Raw genomic sequence first — 20114 nt, 5'->3', positions numbered from 1 at the left:
GTATGCGATTTTTGTGGACTTGCACGTGTGTTTTTTTATCTGTGTCTTTCATGAACATGGCTGCTTATATATGTCTTAATTTCTCTAAGTCTCACCCCTGCCTCCTGAGGCCTTAGATATTCTATTTATTCCTTTCTTCATAATCTCTTACCCCCAGGTGTCTGTAGGTCTCTGCTGCCCCTGCAGTTTCATGTGCTATGGCATCTGCCACTCCCTTCTGTGTTTTCCAACCTCAGATCCAAACTATGCTGCCATTCTCATCTAAGTTCTGAGATAGGCAATTTTGAAATCAGTTTCTTAAAGATAGCCTCGAGACAGGTCAGAATATTTCAAACCAGTTCAACTCTTGTCCTTGTATCCTGAGGGGGGAATCAAAAAAGTAAGTTGCATTCTTCCAACTATGTCATGCCACCCAGGGAAGGGGCTGGTAGAAGAGCAACACTAAGGCTATGAAACTTCCTACTGATTTGAAAGTGAATTTTTCTTGATTGGACATTTGTTTGTTTCTGCATATCTTTGCCTTGTTTCCAGAGCTCCCATAAAGCTATTTCAACCAGTCTGTAATTATTTACTTGATGTTTGCAGTGGGGAACAAGACGCTGGAGCTCCTTATTCAACCATTGTGCTGTCATAACAGAAGCTTCTCTTGCGTGTGTTTTGTTTAATTGTAAAATGTTTGAGGCTCCTTTCGGTTTTTCTGAGTAGCAGTTTTTAAAACAGACATCAGAAAAATAAACCTTTGAGACTCCATTTTCTGTAAAACTATTTTGTAACTATTTTATTATGAGAAAGAATGGAAGGCTTTATCTTCAAGAAATCAGGGTGACTGTTAATTCTGTCAGCCTATATGGAAGGCTACTTGGCAGTATACATAAAAAAATTCTGTAAAGAATTTTTGGGGAGCCTCAGAGAAGCTTCCTAGTTCAAAGCTGAAACTCTGAATATGATTATATTAGACAGTGTACCTTTTACCACAGTAAAATATTGTAGAAGTACAGAATGGGGTAGAGCTAACAGAGAGTGTATAACAATATTTAGGAATTTCTGTTCTCTTAGAGTCTCAACTCTTTTTGACATTTTTTGTCAAAAGTTCATTCTATTTTTTAAGTGAGCCATGGAGGTTAAATGGAAACTCAGCACTCTAATGGTGTGCATAAGTTTTCAAAACTCATTATGGAAAGGATGATATTCTTATTGAGGGAATACAAACCTGCACCCAAAAAACTAATTTGTTTTGTTATTGGTACATAGTGATATTTGACCATCAGAGAAACATTGCTTTCTGAAATAAAGGGTACGATATTTTTGCTGAAATAACATTTTTGTACTGACTTTTTCTTTTGCTTGATCTATGTGCTTTACTTGGAAAATACAGGCACCCAGTAAATGACTGATGAATGTATTATATTATACATTTTAATGCTACTGCAGCTTGAACTTTACTAATGAGCCATGGAAATGGACAAAATGGACCTCATAAACAAATCACAAACTTAAAAGTTTCTTCTTGCTAACATAACTGTGGTACATATCGAAAGGCTTGCCATTATGCAGATATTTTGATTCCAGGTGGCATAGATTAAGCCAACACTATGAAACCTAGAATAGAGAATTTTCTCTTAAGAAATTATGTATCTGTCCTTTTGTGTAAAATAAATATTTTAATAAATCACAGGTTATCTTATTTTAAGCTATGCTGCTATAAATGACTGAAATTATTATTTGAAAGAAATATTATATATGGTTAATATGAAGCAAGAGTACACAATGTTTCCATTCAATCCAAAGCTTATGGCCATTGATGAACGTGAGATACGGACTGTGGGTGTAAGCAGAGTAGGCTGAGGGCCTCCAGATAAAAAGCACAGCAAGATAATTACAGACAGAACAATGTAACAATATGCCAAGATGTCCCTATCGAAAGTCTGTGTTAAGCATTACACACAGTCAGAGTCAACACTCGTTCTCTAGGGTAAAGATACCAGTCTAGGAATATAGACATATTCAGTCAGATCAGTTAAAGCTCAAAAGGCCAGGAGCAATTAGGCCTAGAATGTTTGAGTGTTCTGCACATAAAGAGAAATGTCTCAGCATAACCCATGACTTCACTGTTCCAATTTTGATCATGACACTGTAAAATTTACCTTAGCCTGCTAAAAGGCCCGGCATATTTTTAATTGTACATATGTGCTGCATTTCCTTCTCTGATCCTAATTATGTAATCTGTAACCTAGTAAAAAGATGAATTTAGTAAGCAAGTGCAACTATAAACAGCCCAAGAAGTTAAGAAGTAAGTTTCTTAACATGCTTTAGCAAACAGGCAACAACCCAGCCCGCCTTGGGAGAGGGCAAGCAGTCTTAACTGACATGCTCCCAGAGGAAAACTGCTATCCTGAGAAAGAGTAAGTGCAGATAATTTCTTCTGTTACTCATCAAAATTGACCATTCTGGGACCAGTCGGCACCCCTAGCCCTTTAACCCCATTCCTAAAAATCCTAAACCACACATAAAACCCCTACACAACAAGCCAACCACGGACTCTCTTGTCTCTCCTGATGTGAGCCAGTTGGTTCGAAACTGGTGAAAGCGTTATTAGGCAGTGATCACTAAGGCTTTGTAGTTTTCAGTTGTGAGGTAAGCGAGGTATGATCCTATTCTAGAAAATACCTCGATTTTCATATAGGAAATACATTTGTAATTGTCCCCAAGATTTTTCCATTGCATACGAGTCTATTCCTATTCAAAATAATAAATTTAAGCAACCAATAAGAAATGAACAATTATAGAGTCTTCACTAATAAGTTATGAGCTCTGGTGTAATCATTTCCAAGTAATACAGCCAGGTCACTCTTTGAGTATTGGTACATGCTGGTTCAAGAGTCCTTCAGGACAGATTATCATGATTAAGGTACACTTCCCACATTTCCCATAATATACTCAATCTGCGATGTCAAGTGTTTCATTTAACATAAGCAGAATATCTGTTAATGCTTAAATAGAATGCATTGAAGTGCTTCAAATGAGAAGAGCTATTCTTGTTTGCAAAATGTTTGTAAATCGGCCGGGAATGCATGCATCTTTTTCCCTTTTTGGTATCACAGGCTATGTATTATGTGTCAAAAGACTCATTATGATATCCTCCTTTTACAAGCTTCCTTGGTATATCCTTAAAGTCGTATTAAAAAACTGAAGTTAAGGTTGATGTGTATGCAAATATGCATGTCACAGTTCTGCTCATCTTAGTGTAAGCATGCTACCATGTATTTAAGTCAATATCAAGATCAAGTCCTAGAACTAGATGTGTACCTAAAGATTAAAAAGGAAAGCATACATTCTCATTTATACCTCAAAGTAAAATCAGAGACTGTAAAAATGTATATATCTTGTGGATACATAATTAAAGATTTACATACCATCAAATAAAGACAAAAGTGTATATTTTTATGATTCTTCTCAGGAGAGTTCTGGAAAATAAAGTGTCGCTACCTAGAGTACCTTGCATTCTAAATAGTTTTTGGTCTTGCTTTCTCTTTTTAGTTTTGAAACAAAATATAATGAAAGAGATGAAGCCACAGTACAAAGCAAGCACAATTATGAGCAGTTAATTTTACTGACAATTCTGACACAAAAATGTTCATTCTCAAGTAATTGCTATTCAAGTAGTACTTGGTGCCTGCTCTCTCTTCTTTGTAAAATAGTTATTTTCTATCCATTTTATACATCTAAATGAACTACAATCAATTACTTATAGGAATAGGTTGTGTGTCATGCTAAAAAAGTTAAATGTGAGTAATGTTCAAATGTCTTCCAAATATGCGTTAAGCAAAACTAAACATCTGCAAGCTAAGTGAAGAGATTTCTTGATAAAAAGAGATTATGCTTCTGTGGGTAATATTGTAACATTTCCAGAAAATCTCGCCTGGCTTTAGTACATCTGCATATCAATGCACGTTCAGTAGTGTAAAGAACTATGGCTTTAGTGCATTTTTATAATTTCTCAGAGGTGGAGAGAGGTTCATCTCTGTATCACTGGGTAACTACCTGGGGCAAGGAGGGCTTATTTGTACCTGAGAGGTGTGAGGCAGAGGGCCAGATTAGCTTCTGCTGGAGCAGGAAAGAGAGCATGGCCTGGACGGCAGTTTGTGAGCAATGAACGCATTCAAACTTTATTTCTAACTGACTGATTTTGATTTTTACAGGTATTTTATCCCAGGATTTCCTCTCCCCAGACTTACACCTAGCCTAGTTGGCAGAATTTGTCTGAACCCAAAATCTGTTACAATGGGTGCGATCTTTGGGAGGGCCGCCCCAAGAAATGATGGGGAGAATTGGCGCTTCTGCTGAAGGACGTGTGTCTACACTCATGTGGCAGTGGAGGCCCCACCAGCACTACTGCCCACACCAATACCGGCCTGTTGCCCGAGCCTAAGGCTCCTGCTTCTGCCACTGTTGCTGCTTCTGCTGCAGCTGGAGCCTGGTCACAACTATGGAACGGAGCAGATGTGTGGGTCTTGATAGAGGAGCAACTGGCTGCTGTGTACCGCACCTTGCTGTCTATGGAGCCCATTGCTGGAAAAGCTCCAACTAGGGTAAAAACCACCTATCCCATCAAAGAGTGGGTGAGCAACTGGACCCAAAGGCCAGGGAGTGGTATGGCACAGACCCCTACAGTAGATCATGTGACTGGCCATTTGCCTTTCACATCCCCAGGGAATAATGAAGCAGACACACTGGCCCAGGTGCTCTGGCTTGAAGGAAAGCCTGCTTCTGATGTGGCCGAAAGGCTACATCAGCATTTGCTGCACGTGGGGTAAAAAACAATGTGGGCTGTAGCCTGTCGGTGGGGCTTGCCATTGACCTTTGAAGAAGTCAGCCAAGCCTGGAAGGAATGCCCTGAACATTGTGCAGATCAGCAAACCCCCATTACGGTCCTAGAGCATCTCTTTGTAGTCTACCGCAGGTTACTGCTGATTGAAATCAGCCAAGGCAGCCACTTTATTGCACATACGTTGCAAGGATGGGTGCAGCAATTAGGAATAAAATGGACATGGCCTTGGACATTTCAACTCATGGATCAGCAATGGCAAGCTCTTCTGGCACCTTGGGGAAAAGGTCTGGAAGCTGGCCTCCTGCGTATTCCTGGAATAACAGCAAATTGGCCCCCCACAATCACGGTTATTTGCTTCTACCGTCCTTGTGTCCTGGATGCACTCCATGGCGGCAGTTGCTGCAGGATAGCTGGATAGGACGAGGTTTTGACTTAATCTGCATGGGACTTTGAACCTAGCTGACTCCTTTGACATGAGAATTATCATGATTTTGTTTGTGTTGTCAAAAAAATGCTTAAAGAGAGGTTTTACTTTGTGTACTATTTGGTAAAAGTCCTGTGAGCCATCTAGCATGGTTTTTAGGAATGAGTAAACAAGTGAAGGGACATATTTTGTGCTTAGTAAGCGATTGTGCTATAAAGTACATTTACTCAGTCTGCATCGACTGAATCCTCTGCCTTGAGGATTATCAAGATTTTATTGCTGTTGCTATTGTGTTATTAGATACGTCAGAAAAGGAGGAATGAGTGAATTACAAGGTGAGATATTTGGAGGGGAGACCTGTGGGTAAAATTGTAAAATTTCCAGAATATCTCGCATTGATTATTACATCTGCATATCAATAGGAGTTCATTGGTGGGAAGAAGCATGGCTTTAGTGCATGGGCATAATTCCTCAGGGGTGGAGAGAAGTTCATTTCCATATCAATGAGTGATTACCTGGACAAGAGTGCTTATCTGTACCTGAGAGGTCCAGGGAAGGGCTACCTTTGCTTTTGGTAGGGCAGGAAAGAGAGGGGGGACCAGACTGCAGATTGGGAGCAATAAACGGATTTTAAACTATATTTCTCCCTTTGACTGATTCAGGTTTTTAGGAGTATTTTGCACCAGGATTTCCTTTCCCCAGACTTACAGCATTTTTGCATCCAAAAAAGCTTATGTCAAAATAACAAAATGAAAATTCCTTCATGAGGCTAGAGTTGGGGCTAACAGAACTGACCATTGTTTGGTTGGGTACCAGTTATGAGTCTATTTCTCTTCAGGGTTGCTATGTATTAGAAGACACTATTTGAATAGCAGTATATCTAAACTCAGTTTCTAATGAACAATATACTTCATAATTTCAACTATGGTGAAAGCTCCCATGCAAATAAAAGTGTTTCCTTTCATCTACATTTACTGGAAAAGAAAGACATCCTCATATATTAACAATACAATAATGTGAGGAATAACAATAAACTATTTATTATGTGTCAGTTATGAGCCAGGCAATATACTTGATGTTTTCAAATATATTGACCAATTTAATATGCATAGTCTGTGAATTTTTCTATCCCCATTTTTCAGATATGCAAATGGGCTCAGAAAGATTTTTAAATTGCCCAGTATTACACAGCTAGTAAATGGAAAGTTGGGTTTCAAACCAAGATCTATATGATGCTAAGGCCGATTTCTTTCAAGTATTACACAATACCACTTAAGAACTTTCATTGCATTTGATATTTAACTTGTAGGATGTTAGAATGTTTATACTCTCTTCTAAACAGCTGTAATCTAGGCTGGTACAGATAAAGTATATATTTATTCTAAATAAAATCTTAGAAAAGATAAAGAGGCAGCAGTTCTATAATTTATGAAGTACAATTTCAGAAATCAACTTCTGAAAGCTTCATAGATCATTTATAGTAGTGGAAAAACATAATGATTACAAATTATTGACCTGGAAATCATATTTTCAGCTCAAGATATCTTAGGGAAAGGAAAAGAGGGTATTTGGGGATTGTTGGCTGAGATGTTATTTGAGAGGTGCATTAGTTTCCTAGGCTGACCTACTAATTTTAGCATTTTTAGAACCTCTACTTAAATAACTTGTTTCAGGAAGAGAGGACTCTTGAAGCAATGTCATTTACTGTTGTCTAAAAAAAGATCTTATCTATGGATATTTTTAAAGAAAAGACAAAGTTCTTCACTAACAGATCTCAGAGGAGCGCATGTAAGGAGGGAATGACGTTTTTCTTTGAAACACTACTTTCACCTTTATGATGAACTATTTTGATTTTGATTTATACTCTTTCGGCTTCTGTGCCAAATCACTGACTTGCAGTAAAATAGGAAATACAAGAAGAAACAAATGCTGAATAATCGGTTTCCTCAATCTAATTAATTTGGATGGCTTTATTGCTATTTGTATATATGTTTTATTTGAATACTGAAGCCATATGCAGTGTTCTTCATCCTTTTTTCAGAAAGTGATGCTATCACCAAACCCAAAGTAAAGCTGCTGAAGATGTAATGGCAGAAGTAGGAACACTGAAATGACTGCACCCACTCAGTGATCTGAGAATGCTCTGTTCAATGCTGCACAGGTGATAACACTGCTCTAGGCTCATGTTTGGTACTCGCTGACTATAACATTACTGTTTTGTTTGCTACTTACATTTTACATATTTCTATATCATTTATAAAGCATCACATGAATCTGATTACATATTTACCTCAGATGTTTAAAATATTCAGGGCCTGTGACTGTAGAATAGGATCACAAGCAGTATTTTTCAGGAGGTTATCATATGAAAGAATTGGAAGATACACTGAATTAATGCCAGGCATATAACTTTTTGAAACAACATAATAGATTATTTTAGTTCTCAAAGCCGGATTGATTGGAATCTCAAAGAACAAACTATATTTTTTAGACGGAATTGGGTCTCTGGAATTTTTTCCCCTTTCATTGTCCTTATGAATTTGCACCTAGATATCTAGGTAAGGCAATGTGTCAGGATCTAGTCAGTCAGTAGGAACTTCAGAAGAGCAAATGAAATGAGTCCCAGAAAGCTAAGAGCCAGCAACACAGACAGACAGATGAGGAGCATGTGGAAAGAGATTTATGAAACAAGAAGTCATTGTCTCAAAAGTCTGAACATGTACTGAGGAGAAACCAATGGAAAACAAGAATGTCACAATAAAGCCATCGTATAGTATTTCATATCATATTTTAAATTACATTAATTTCAATAATCCATAGAGCAAATGAATCACCTCAAACACAATGATAAAATATGTATGTCTTACTTCCCATACTCTAATGATAAGATGGTTATAATTTCCAGTTCCCAAAGGAAGTTATTAAATATCTCACTGTACATGTATTTTTTTCAAATTTCTCTTTTCCATTTTTAAGATGCATCAAATATTTCAGGACCCACTACTGGACAACAAGGAACTATGAAAGATCTAGCATTTTCCAGGTCTTCAGATGGAAAAAGTATCAAACTTAAAGTGTCAGAATCTATTATGTTAGGAACATATATTTTTTAATATTCCTATAACAGCGGGAATTTTAGTTCTGTCCTCCCTCATTTGACTGGGTTAAAAGCTAGGCTAAGAGTTTAAACAATTATCAAAATAACATGTATTATTTTTCTAATAAGCTTAGAGAATGTATTCACTTCTATATCTTCCCTGGATTGGTATATTATCCCTTTTCTAATTATTTTGCAAAAATCAAAGGAACTGACACTTAAAGAAGTAGATGAGAAAACTATTATCTTCTTCCCATTAAATTATTGGCTACATTTACTTACTTAACCTACTCATTATTATTTCATGGACCCATTACATTTTATTTTACTAAATGGAATGCCAAAATATCAGTATATTTTAATTCACATTAACTAGTATAACTGTCCTGCCAAACTTCGTTAATTTGTAATTCACTAACTTAGAATTTGTAATTCTTCATAGGCTAGAAAGATACTGTTTACAGAATTTAGCAAGCCAATCAAAAACAAAGGTAAATTCCAATTATACAGAAGATACAGTTTTAAAGTATATTAGAAACATTCATTTATAATCCAAAACTTTTACCCTAGCATGCACAGAGAAGAACAGTTCCGTTTTCATACACTCAATATAAATAATTCTTGACTACACATTGGACTCATATTCTTACGTGGCCATATGCATTTTAAATGATTAAATTTTTTTCCTAAACACTTAGTGTAGGAATCCAAATCCCATTACTATAGTAACATCCTATCATACAAGACTAATCAGGGAAAAAAAATCAAATTAGCATGCTTTTCTGTACAAGAAAGCATTAGAAAGTTAATGTTCTAATCTATGGAGTGACTGAAGGGCCCCCAACCATAAGATGGCGAACTTACGGCTTCTCTTCGGGGTCCTCGGTTCCCGATGGTGCCACCTGAAGCCCAATCACCTCTCTCTCCCCTCCCAATCCCAGCACCTAGCCAATAGCCACCAGCCCCATAGAAGTAACACCACAATCACCCCATGCCCCTTCCTATATAACCCAGCACCTTTCCCTAATAAAGCGGAATTCTCCAGTGAATTGCTGCTGTGTGTCGGTCCTTCCTTTCATTGGTGCCAAAACTCGGGAGACAGGACACCCCAACTGGGCCTCGTCTTCCCCCCGGACACCAGCAGCAGCTTCCCCTTGTACTCTTTTTCCCGCGCTGGCTCATCACACTCACCACTCCTCTCTGGCCTTTGGGTAAGTTTTACCCCGGAGTGGGCCACTCTTCCCCGAGCTATCGCAGCACCACTGTGATCATCCGGCAAGGCCCTGAAGCTTGCGGACGAGGAGGGAACTCTCCCCGCCTCATGCCTTCACGACTGCATCGGACCTTTAGGCCCCTCCTCCAACAGTCATAAACGCACTCACTGTTCCTTCCATAAGTGCCAAAACTTTTTAAGCAAAATTTCCCCGGGGTGGGCCACTCTCCCCCGAGCTACAGCAGCGCCATTGACCATGATCGTCCAGCAAGGCCCTGAAGCTCGGGGACGAGGAGGGAACTCTCCCTGCCTCAGGCCTTCACGGCTGCGGCAGACCCTCAGGCCCCTCCTCCAACAGCCATAAATGAGATGACTCCTTTGCGGATGAGAATGCTTTTCCCCCCCCTCCTCCTTCCATTACATCCGCCGAAAATTCCTAGTAATAGGTTCCTCGTGACTCCGGCACTCTGCCTTCTTAGAGAAGTCTGGGTGAGGACCCACACTTCCTAAGAAATTCCGACTCGTATGTGAGTTTCCGCAGACCACCAAGGATGATCAGGGACGCCCTTCGTCTCTTTGCGGTCTGCTCCCAGTCCGAGGACCTCCGTTCATCTCCCCCCGTTTGTCTCCTTCTCTGTCCTTTAGCCATGGGAGCCTCCTCATCCCTCCCTGAAAGTTCACCTCTTGAATGCCTGCTGAAGCATCTAACTACCCTCTCCCTGACACCTGATATAAAACCAAAACTTCTCCGTAAATACTGCACCCAAGATTAGCCGACATACCCCCTAGACAATAACAACCAATGGCCCGCAGGGGGAACTCTTGATCCTAACATCACTCGCGATCTTTTTAACTACTGCCAGTGCCTGGAAAAATGGAAGGAGATTCCCTATATCGAAGCTTTTCACCTCCTACCTCAAAATCCCAGCCTCTGCACCACCTGTTCCCCACCCCAAGTTCTCTTAGACTGCAAGCCGTCTACCTACCCTCCCCACACTCCCAGTCCTTCTTCGATTACCTTTGACCCAGCCGACGAGCCTCCACCATACAGGCTTCCCCCTTCGGCCCCTCCCCCTCCTACAACCCCTCCGCCCTCTACCGCCAGAGCAGGTGCCTCCACCTCCTCCCCCGCAGAAGCCTCCTGTCCTCTCCCTTCCCCCTTCTCTCCTTCCTCCACCACCATCTCCTTCCCAACCTCACACCCTCTGCCTCCATCTCCCTCACCTTGCCCCCCTGCCACAGAAGGAGCCTGAGTCTTTCAGCCCACCTCTAACTAAGTCCCAGGAGCCTCCTCCATATTTACCCCCTCAGACTCGGTCCCGAGGGCCTCCCAAAATTATCGCGGCTTTGCTCCCATCACCTGTTTCCCACCCACAGACTGAGCCAAAACCCTTCAGTCCCTCTCAGACTCATCCCGAGGGCCTCCCAAAATTATCGCCCCCCTCTGGGAGGTAGCAGGATCCAAAGGCATCGTGCCCGTTCACGTCCCTTTCTCCTTAGGAGATTTAGCCCAACTAGAGAAATGCCTAGGTTCCTTTTCCACTGATCCCATGACATACATCAGGTATTTCAATGGGCCCTCCAGTCTTACAGCCTCACACATCATGACATTTTCATACTCCTGGCCAATACTCTCCTCCATGAAGAGTGTAGATGAGTTTGGGACTTTGCCCAAACGCACGCTACAGAAACCCACAGGACTGACCCCACCTATCAACCTGGCCCCACCGCTATCCCTGAACAAGACCTACACTGGGATTATAACACCACTGTGGGTCTCTGCTCACAAGATATTTGCACCTCCTGCTTAACAGCATGTCTGAGAAAGGCAGCTCGCAAAGTAGTCAATTTTCAAAAGCTCGAAGACATAATTCAAAGGAGGGAGGAAACTCCCTCCAAGTTCTTATACAGACTCACTCAAGCCCTATTTCAGCATACCAGCCTGGACCCAGAAACGCCTGACAGAAGACATGTCCTTACGACGCAATTCATAGCTCAAGGCTACCCTGACATTAAAGCTAAACTCTAAAAGTTAGAACAGGGCCCCGCTACCTCACAGACTGAGATCCTAACAGTGGCCTTTAAAGTCTTCCATAATGCCGTAAACAAAAGGCTGATCAGGCCAATTTCCAAATGCTGGCCCAGCTGATAAAACCACAACCTGAGCGCTCCTCTACAAACAGGCCCCCGCCCCAGGAGCTTGTTTCAAGTGCGGAAAAGAAGGATATCGGTCAAGGGCGTGCCCCTCCCCCAGATCTCCTACCACCCCATGCCACAGATGCCACAAAAAGGGCCACTGGTGGTCTGACTGCCCAACCACCCGAAGGGGAGGCTGGATTAACCCCCATCCTAAGCCCGCCATAGTGGGGCTGGCAGAAGAAGATTGACGGAGCCCGGGGGCTTCTCGCCCAACCATTTCCATCACCGAACAGGAGCCCAGGGTTACTTTAATAGTAGAAGGTCGCCCCATCTCCTTCCTCCTAGATACAGAAGCCACCTTCTCAGTCTTGCGAGAATACCAGGGCCCTACCATGCCTGCCATTACTCCTATAGTCGGGGTAGGAGGTAGACAGATTTTCCCATTAACCGCCTCCCCCTTTTTATGCACAATCCCAGACAATCCCATACCTTTCTCCCACTCCTTCCTGGTTATAGCCCAGTGTCCCATCTCTTCATTAGGACAGGACATCCTTTCTCTCCTCCATGTTTCCATCACTATATCCACTCCCCCAGCCTCCAGTACTCCCTTTCTGATGGCCCCCATAGCCGACGACCCCCTTCTACCCAATGAAAGCTCCAGTTCTGCCCTCATACACCCTGTAAACCCCAGTTTGGGACATTACAAGCCACTCCGTGGCTCTATGTCCTCCTGCCTCTATCAAATTATGTGACCCCTCTCAGTATATCTATCAGACCCAATACCCCCTAACCACTTCGACCCTCATAGGCCTCCAACCCATCATTCAGGACCTTTTAAACAAAAATTACCTCAGACCCACTCAATCTCTATTTAATACCCACATATTAGCTGTTAAAAAAACCAATGGATCGTTCTGCCTAGTCCAAGATCTCTGCCTCATTAACATGGCTGTCATCCCTATCCATCCCTTAGTTCCAAATCCATCCACCCTTTTATCGTGGATCCCTGCCCCGGCCTCCCACTTCTCAGTCCTCGATCTCAAGAATGCATTTTTTTTATCCCTCTGGACCCCTCCTCCCAAGATTTTTTCACCTTCACCTGGACGGACCCATACACAAGACATTCTGAAAAACTCACTTGGACAGTTTTGCCACAAGGCTTCCGAGATAGTCCCCATATTTTTGGACAGGTCCTAGCTCAGGACCTCAAACAGTTTCGTCATGGTCACTCCAAGTCCACCTTATTACAATACCTGGATGATCTTCTACTCTGCAGTCCCTCGTGGGAACAGTCTCAAGTTGACACTGCCTCCCTACTTAACCTTCTAGCTTCCAGAGGTTACTGGGTATCCCCCGTCAAAGCTCAAATCTCTTCCCCTTCTGTCACTTACCTTGGATTCCTTCTGTCTCAACAAGGAAAGTCCATTACCTTAGACAGAAAATGGCTCCTCTCTGACCTGCCCGTTGCCAAAACCAAGACAGAAATCCTTTCCTTTCTAGGCCTGGCTGGGTATTTTAGAGCATGGATCCCTAACTTCTCCCTGTTGGCAAGACCCCTATACAACCTCAGCAAGGGCCCCCCTGAAGAACCATTATCATCCTCACCCCGACACTCCTTCATTAAGCTCCATCAAGCCCTTGTGGAAGCTCCAGCTCTCCATCTCCCTGATTTGTCAAAACCCTTCTCATTATACATTCATGAGAGGTCCAGTCAAGCTCTAGGAGTCCTAGGCCAATATTATGGCCCATCCTTTGCCCCAGTAGCTTACCTCTCTAAGCAATTAGACCCCACAGTTCGGGGATGGGCCCTCTGCCTATGGGCATTAGCCGCTGGACAGCTCTTGCAGAAGGAAGCTCATAAAATGACATTCGGGGCACCCCTTACCATTCTGCCCCCCACATCACCTAAAAGATCTCCTAACCTACAAAAGTTTACAGACTCTCCCTCCTTCCAGACTCCTGAACTTACCTCTTTCCTCCAAAATCCAGACATTTCTTTCCTCCCCTGCCAGCCTCTGAATCCGGCCACTGTTCTTCCTCTACCCTACTCTCCTCATACTCCCTCGCATGATTGCCTGGAATCCCTTCACAACTTCCTTCCATGCCACTCCACGATCTCTGAAGGAGTGCTCTCACACTGCGACCTCATCTGGTCTACTGACGGGTCGTCCTTTAAACATGAGAGCACCCACTATGCAGGATATGCAGTAGTGTCCCTCGAAGACATCATTGAGGCATGATTCCTACCCCCCTATACAACCAATCAACAGTCCGAACTCAGTGCCACCACCAGAGCTTGCACTCTAGCCCGAGACACGTCTCTCACACTGTACACTGACTCCAAATACGTATTCCACTTTCTCTTGTCTCACGCGGCAGTTTGGAAAGAACACGGCCTCCTCACCACAAAAGGAAATTCGATCACTAATTCAGCCTTAATTACTAAACTTCCAGAGGCTTCACAAGTCCCACACCGACTAGGCATAGTCCACTGCAAATCACATCAAAAGGATGACTCCCCCATTGCAAGAGGTAACAACAAAGCCGACAGAATAGCCCAGTCAGTTGCCCTATCAGAAGACACACCAGACAACAATCCGTCTGCCCCTGCGGTTTTAGCCTTATCACAAGACACCCTCTGTTCCCAGGACAAAGATTCTCTCTTCTGCTTCTTACACGATCTGATCCATTCCAGCCCCCACTCCTTGATCCATTTTTTACAATCCTTTTTTTCTCTCTCTCTCCTGAAGACAAAACCCTGCTTAACCATATAACCTGCAGGTGCACCATCTGCCAAAGCACTAACCCTAATGCCCCCTCAAGGCCCGACCCTTTCCGGCTCAAGCAAGGGGTAATGTCCCCACCGCAGATTGGCAAATAGACTTCACTAACATGCCCCCTGTACGGCGTACCAGATACCTACTCCTGTTAGTAGATACATTTTCTGGATGGGTCGAAGCTTTCCCCACCACTAACAAACGAGCGTCCGCAGTTGCGTCTATTCTCCTCACACAGATCTTTCCTAGGTTCGGGATGCCCACTTCCCTCCAATCAGATAACGGCCCTGAGTTCACTGCCCAAATTATCCAGAACCTCTCCAAGTCGCTCTCAGTCCCCCAGCATTTACATTCTCCTTATCATCCACAGGCTTCGGGAAAAGTAGAAAGAACCAACAGGACTCTAAAGGGCATCCTGACCAAACTATCTCTAGAACTACACCTTGACTGGGTTCGCTTACTGCCCTTAGCTCCACTCCGCATATAGGCCCTCCATAAGAAACCTTCCTTCTTGTGGCCCTTTGAGATCATGTACGGCCACCCGATTCTACCCCCGGGGCTCCCTTCCTACAAAGGACCGATTTCTCCCAATATGGTTGTTCCGCTACTCTTTCTCCTCCACACCGAATTGTGGAAATATCAGGATTGCCTCCTTCCTGATCCATCTGCCTCCCAAAATCCTCCTGTCTTGCAGCCCGGCCAACTAGTGTTTTATAAGCCACCAGAGGATCAGCCCTCTCTCACCCCAAAATGGGAAGGTTCACACCCAGTTATTCTCTGCACCCCCTCGGCCATCAAGCTCTTACTGCCTGATAACTCTGTCACCCCTTGGATTCATATCTCCACATTGAAACCAAATACCCAGGACCCACCTTCGCTGGACACCCAAGACGCATCAGTCAAAATCCAGAGCCCTTCGTATACAGCCCAAGATGCTGTCTACCCTACCATGCCTCATCCCTCTGATCCCTTGAAACTCTGCATCTCCCGTTCACCCTCTTTGCCATCCATACCCGAATCATGACTTTTTCCTACTTTACTGCTCTCTCGCTTTTTTCCCTCATTCTTATTGTCTTCCCCGCCACCCCAGCCTCCTTTGTATGGTGATTCAAAGTCAGACAGACTTACATACAGCATCAAACAAAAGTTACTGCCCTCATTGCCACATCAGACACCCCTCTGAAAGGCTGCTCTGAGACTTGATACCTCCACTTTCCTCCCTCCACCGAAGTGCTCACTAGCGGCTACCTTTATTCTCCCTACCTCTGCTTCCTCTATGACCAAAAACAAGCCTATTGCAGGCGATGGCCAGACACCTACGGGGGATGTCCCTACTGGTCTTGCACGATTCACTACATGGGTAACTCCCAGTACCCACGGTATTACTCCTCCAACCGTTTCATAAAATATCCCAAAAGCTCATTCTCCTTATCAATCCCAGATCCCTGGGACTCTCGATGGGCCGCCGGGGTCACAGTCTCAGTTTACTATGGGGGGTCCTCAACCCCCCACGGTACCCTTCATATCTCTCGAGAGTATGTTCCCTCTCACTCCCAGATCTCTCAAGTTGCGTCAGATATCGGACATTCCGGAAAAGTCATTATCCAAACTCTTGATGGCGCCTCTTCATCTTCTCACCCCCGCCCCTCTTCCAATTCCTCCTAGTCTTGGTTACAGCTCCTTCAGGACACCACCATCTTTCTCAACCACACTCTTAACACCACCAATTGTTTCTTGTGCTCATCACTACAGTGCACACTGCTAGCCGCCGTGCCCCTTAACATTTCCATTTACTCCTTTCATGCAGGACAACCCTTCCACCCCCTGGCAGACATACCCCTACGGGAACCAGAATACGCAAACAATCTCACCATCCACCGCTGTGTAGGCCCAACCCCTCCCCCCTCCAGTGCACTTCATGTCTCTCTATCCACACCCCTATCTCCGGCTCTAAGACTTTTACACAGCCGGGACATTTCTTTTGTGTAAAGGCAGTCTTTTTAACTCACTGCCTCCCAACTCCAGCACACCCTGCATTCTCGTCACCCTAAACCCACAGCTTACACTTTACAGCATGTCAGAATTACTTGAGCTTCAACCTCCTTTGCCCTTTTGCACAAGAAGGGCTGCTTTCCTTCCCATTATGGTCGGTATTTCCCTAGCCACCTCAGCCATTGGAGCAGGATTTTCAGGGGGAGCCTTGGTTCACTCTCTATGGGCAATTAGACATCTCAATGCCAAACTTGAGGGGGCCCTGACATGCACTGCCGATTCCCTGGCCTCTCTCCAAAGACAGGTCACTTCGCTAGCTAAGGTCACCCTTCAAAACCGGTGGGCCCTAGATCTGCTTACAGCCGAGAAGGGCAGCACCTGCGTCTTCCTTCGAGAAGAGTGCTGCTATTACATCAATGAATCCGGCATTGTAGAAACTGACATTACCAAACTCACTGACCTTGCCTCCAGCCTCCACTCTGCTTCCAATTCCAACCCATTCTCTTCAATACTAACAAACCCCCTCCTCACCTGGCTGTGGCCCATTGCAGGCCCCATAATAATCATTCTTCTTGCCTGTCTCTTCTTGCCTTGTAAAGTTTATCAAATCCCAAGTCAGTAAAATCTCTAATCAAACTTTCAACCAGCTTTTACTCAGGAACTGCCAGCTTTTAGCCACAGAAGATCCCTCGCCCTCACACAACCTCATCACCACACGCTGAGATGGACCTCTCTCCCTGCTGGAAACAGTTCCTGGGAACACTGGCCACGGACACCTGGCTTCTGGCAACCATATCCTCTTGGCACCATCGGAATCAGCAAGTCCTCGACCCATGGTTACAGGGAACCTTCACTGATTTCCAACCTGAAGAAGTCCACAACTACTCGTCCTTACTGTGGGGAGTCCTATCAACCCTTTCCTCCCAATCCTCAAGCACTCACTCCCTGCACCGCCCCCATTCAGCAGGAAGCTGTCAGAGAGAAAGCAACATCCACAACCCCATAGAGGAGAAAGGGGGGAATGAAGGGCCCCAATCCATAAGATGGCGAACTTCCTGCTTCTCTTCCGGGTCCTCGGTTCCCGCCGGTGCCACCTGAAGCCCAATCACCTCTCTCCCCCCTCCCAATCCCAGCACCTAGCCAATAGCCACCAGCCCCATAGAAGTAACACCACAATCCCCTCATGCCCCTTCCTATATAACCCAGCACCTTTCCCTAATAAGGCGGAATTCTCCGGTGAATTGCTGCTGTGTGTCGCTCCTTCCTTACAGACAGTGTCAGACTGGCTTTCTCCAGAGTGGGGCCATCTAGGCTGAATGAAGGAGGGCAAGAAACATGGGGCTCATCAGCACTTCTGTTTCTACACAGATCTCTGTCACTCTGGCATATATCCTAAATTAGTCAATAACTCTCCTCCATGTATAACCCAGGTACTTTACAAACTGCTGCCTCTGTGCTGGGTTGGAGTGAGTGATATAGAGCACTGTCCCTTTAAGAGCAGAGTCTCAGTTTCCCACAGCGCTGTGGCTCTTCCTGAGTGCTGATTTTCATAGCTCCCTGAGGTAAGCCCTGATGATTTCAAATCTCAGACGTGATGGAGTATACAGGTCCCCAGGTGGGGTGGGGCTGCTTGATGTAGCTTCATTCCTTTGCTTCTCATGGAGGACTTCCATGCCTGTGGGCTCTCTCCCACGTGAAGGTTGCCATGCCAGGGATTTTGTTCCCAACTGCATTTCTACTTCTCCCCTTCCCTTCTTCAATGTATTTTTGGTTATATCTTTAGCATCGAAGAGCTGTTGTGGTAGTCATCAGGTTGTTTTCAGAGTTGCAGTAATGTAGTTGCAGCCTTGGTGTTTTCACAGGAGGAGGTAAGCTCAGGATCCTACTCTGCCATCTTTCCAAGCTCCTCAATAAAGGCTTTCGTTTAAAAAAGTCAATGCTACATTAACAGTAGTTTTGGTTAAGATTTACACGCATAAGATGAAGAATCCAGTCAATCTTAGTGAGATAATGTGACTATAAAAATTACTTTAGAAAAATCCTACAAAATATGCATAGTCATGTCTCCACAATTCGGTTGTCAGTTCATTACAACTAAGTAACTTTGGTAAAATATCTATTTACATTTCCTCTCTTTTAATACTAGCACAATGTTAAGTGTCTCTTAATAGTTTTATAATTTTCAAAATATGGTGGTAATTTGTAGAATCTCTTCTTGATAAAGTTTCTTTCCTGTCTTTGGAATTATATATCCAAATATATCCCCATCTCAGGTTTAAATCAAATTATTCTCTCATTTGCTTAAGTAGATTTCTGGAATGGGTCTGCTTAGAAAGTAACATATAGTATAACTTAAACAGAAGAGGGAATATGAGAAATTTTAAGAATCCATTCTGATACAGCATCAATTTATTTGGACTGTGGCAAAATTACCCTAACATATGGAAAAGAGAACCAGAGACTTGCAAATAAACATGATCCTTATTAAAATCAGTAAAGAGTAGCAAGTGTTACTTATGGCTTAAAAAAGACAATGACACTGGGGATTAAAGATGGCAGCGTGAGAAGAGACAGAGGCTTCCTCCTAAAACTGGATACAATTAGAAAATTTAATTGGCACAACTAATCCTGAGAGAGCAACAGGAAAGAGGATGGAGTCAGAATGCACACATATGGAAAAAACAGCAGACCTCAGCAAACCCGGTAACGTACCAGAGCTGTGACTCCACGGGACCCGAGCCCTTCCCCCACCCCAGCTGACCGGAGGGAGGAAGACAAACGGAGCAGGGAGGGAGGGGAAGGCTTGGGACTGCTGAATACCTAGCTCCAGAGAGCTGCTCTGGGAACACAACCCCACATTTCATGGTGCTTTCATGAGAGTCACATGACTACCATGTTGGAAAGCTAATACACGCAGAGTTCCTGGGGAGACTGTGATTCCAGATGCGTGTGGAAAGAAGGGGTCCATATCGGCAGTTCTGGGACAATAACTTATACCTGTGTGACCGGCCCACTGGCTCAGGCAGTGGAGACAGGCACAGCAGCCGGGAGGCGGGGAACGGCTCTTTCCTCCCCCCAGGCACCAGTATCACTCCCCTGCAACCCTCAACATTGCTTCAGTGGCTGAGCAGCTCCAGAATAGAGCTTCTGGACACTAGAGGGCACCATAGACAAACATGAAACACCAAGGGAACCTTGTCCAGAGTGAAACTGTTTATACAACTCCCGAGAAAGATTTAAATGATATGGGCCACATGACTCTTCCTGAAAGGGAGTTCACAATAAAAATCATCAACATTCTAACGGAGGTATGGAAAGACATCCAAGAACTCAGGAATGAATTCAGGTCAGAGATCCAATCGTTGGAAGAGCATGATGGAGGGTATTAAAAGCAGGTTGGATACTGTGGAGGAGACAATAAAGGAAATAGAAACTAGAGAAGAGGAATACAAAGAAGCTGAGTCACAGAGAGAAAAAATGATCTCTAAAAATGAAAGAATATTGAGAGAACTGTGTGACCAATCCAGGCGGAGCAATATTCGCATTATAGGGATACCAGAAGAAGATGAGAGAGAGAAAGGGATTGAAAGTGTCTTTGAGGAGGTAGTTGCTGAAAACTTCCCCAATCTGGGGAAGGAGATAGT

The 20114-nt window shown here is 43.8% G+C and overlaps 1 protein-coding gene across 6 annotated transcripts in view; it reads right to left on the bottom strand.

Annotated features, from left to right (window-relative positions):
* Positions 1-20114, bottom strand: part of LOC140843040 (kelch-like protein 4) — a 116258-nt gene that overhangs the window by 46389 nt on the left and 49755 nt on the right. The gene's annotated exons all lie outside the window — the stretch shown is intronic.

This window comes from Manis javanica, chromosome Y (assembly GCF_040802235.1).
Source record: "Manis javanica isolate MJ-LG chromosome Y, MJ_LKY, whole genome shotgun sequence".
Taxonomy (NCBI): Eukaryota; Metazoa; Chordata; class Mammalia; order Pholidota; family Manidae; genus Manis; species Manis javanica.
The sequence above is the reverse complement of the archived record's forward strand: the minus strand, read 5'-3'. Positions and strand labels throughout refer to the sequence as shown.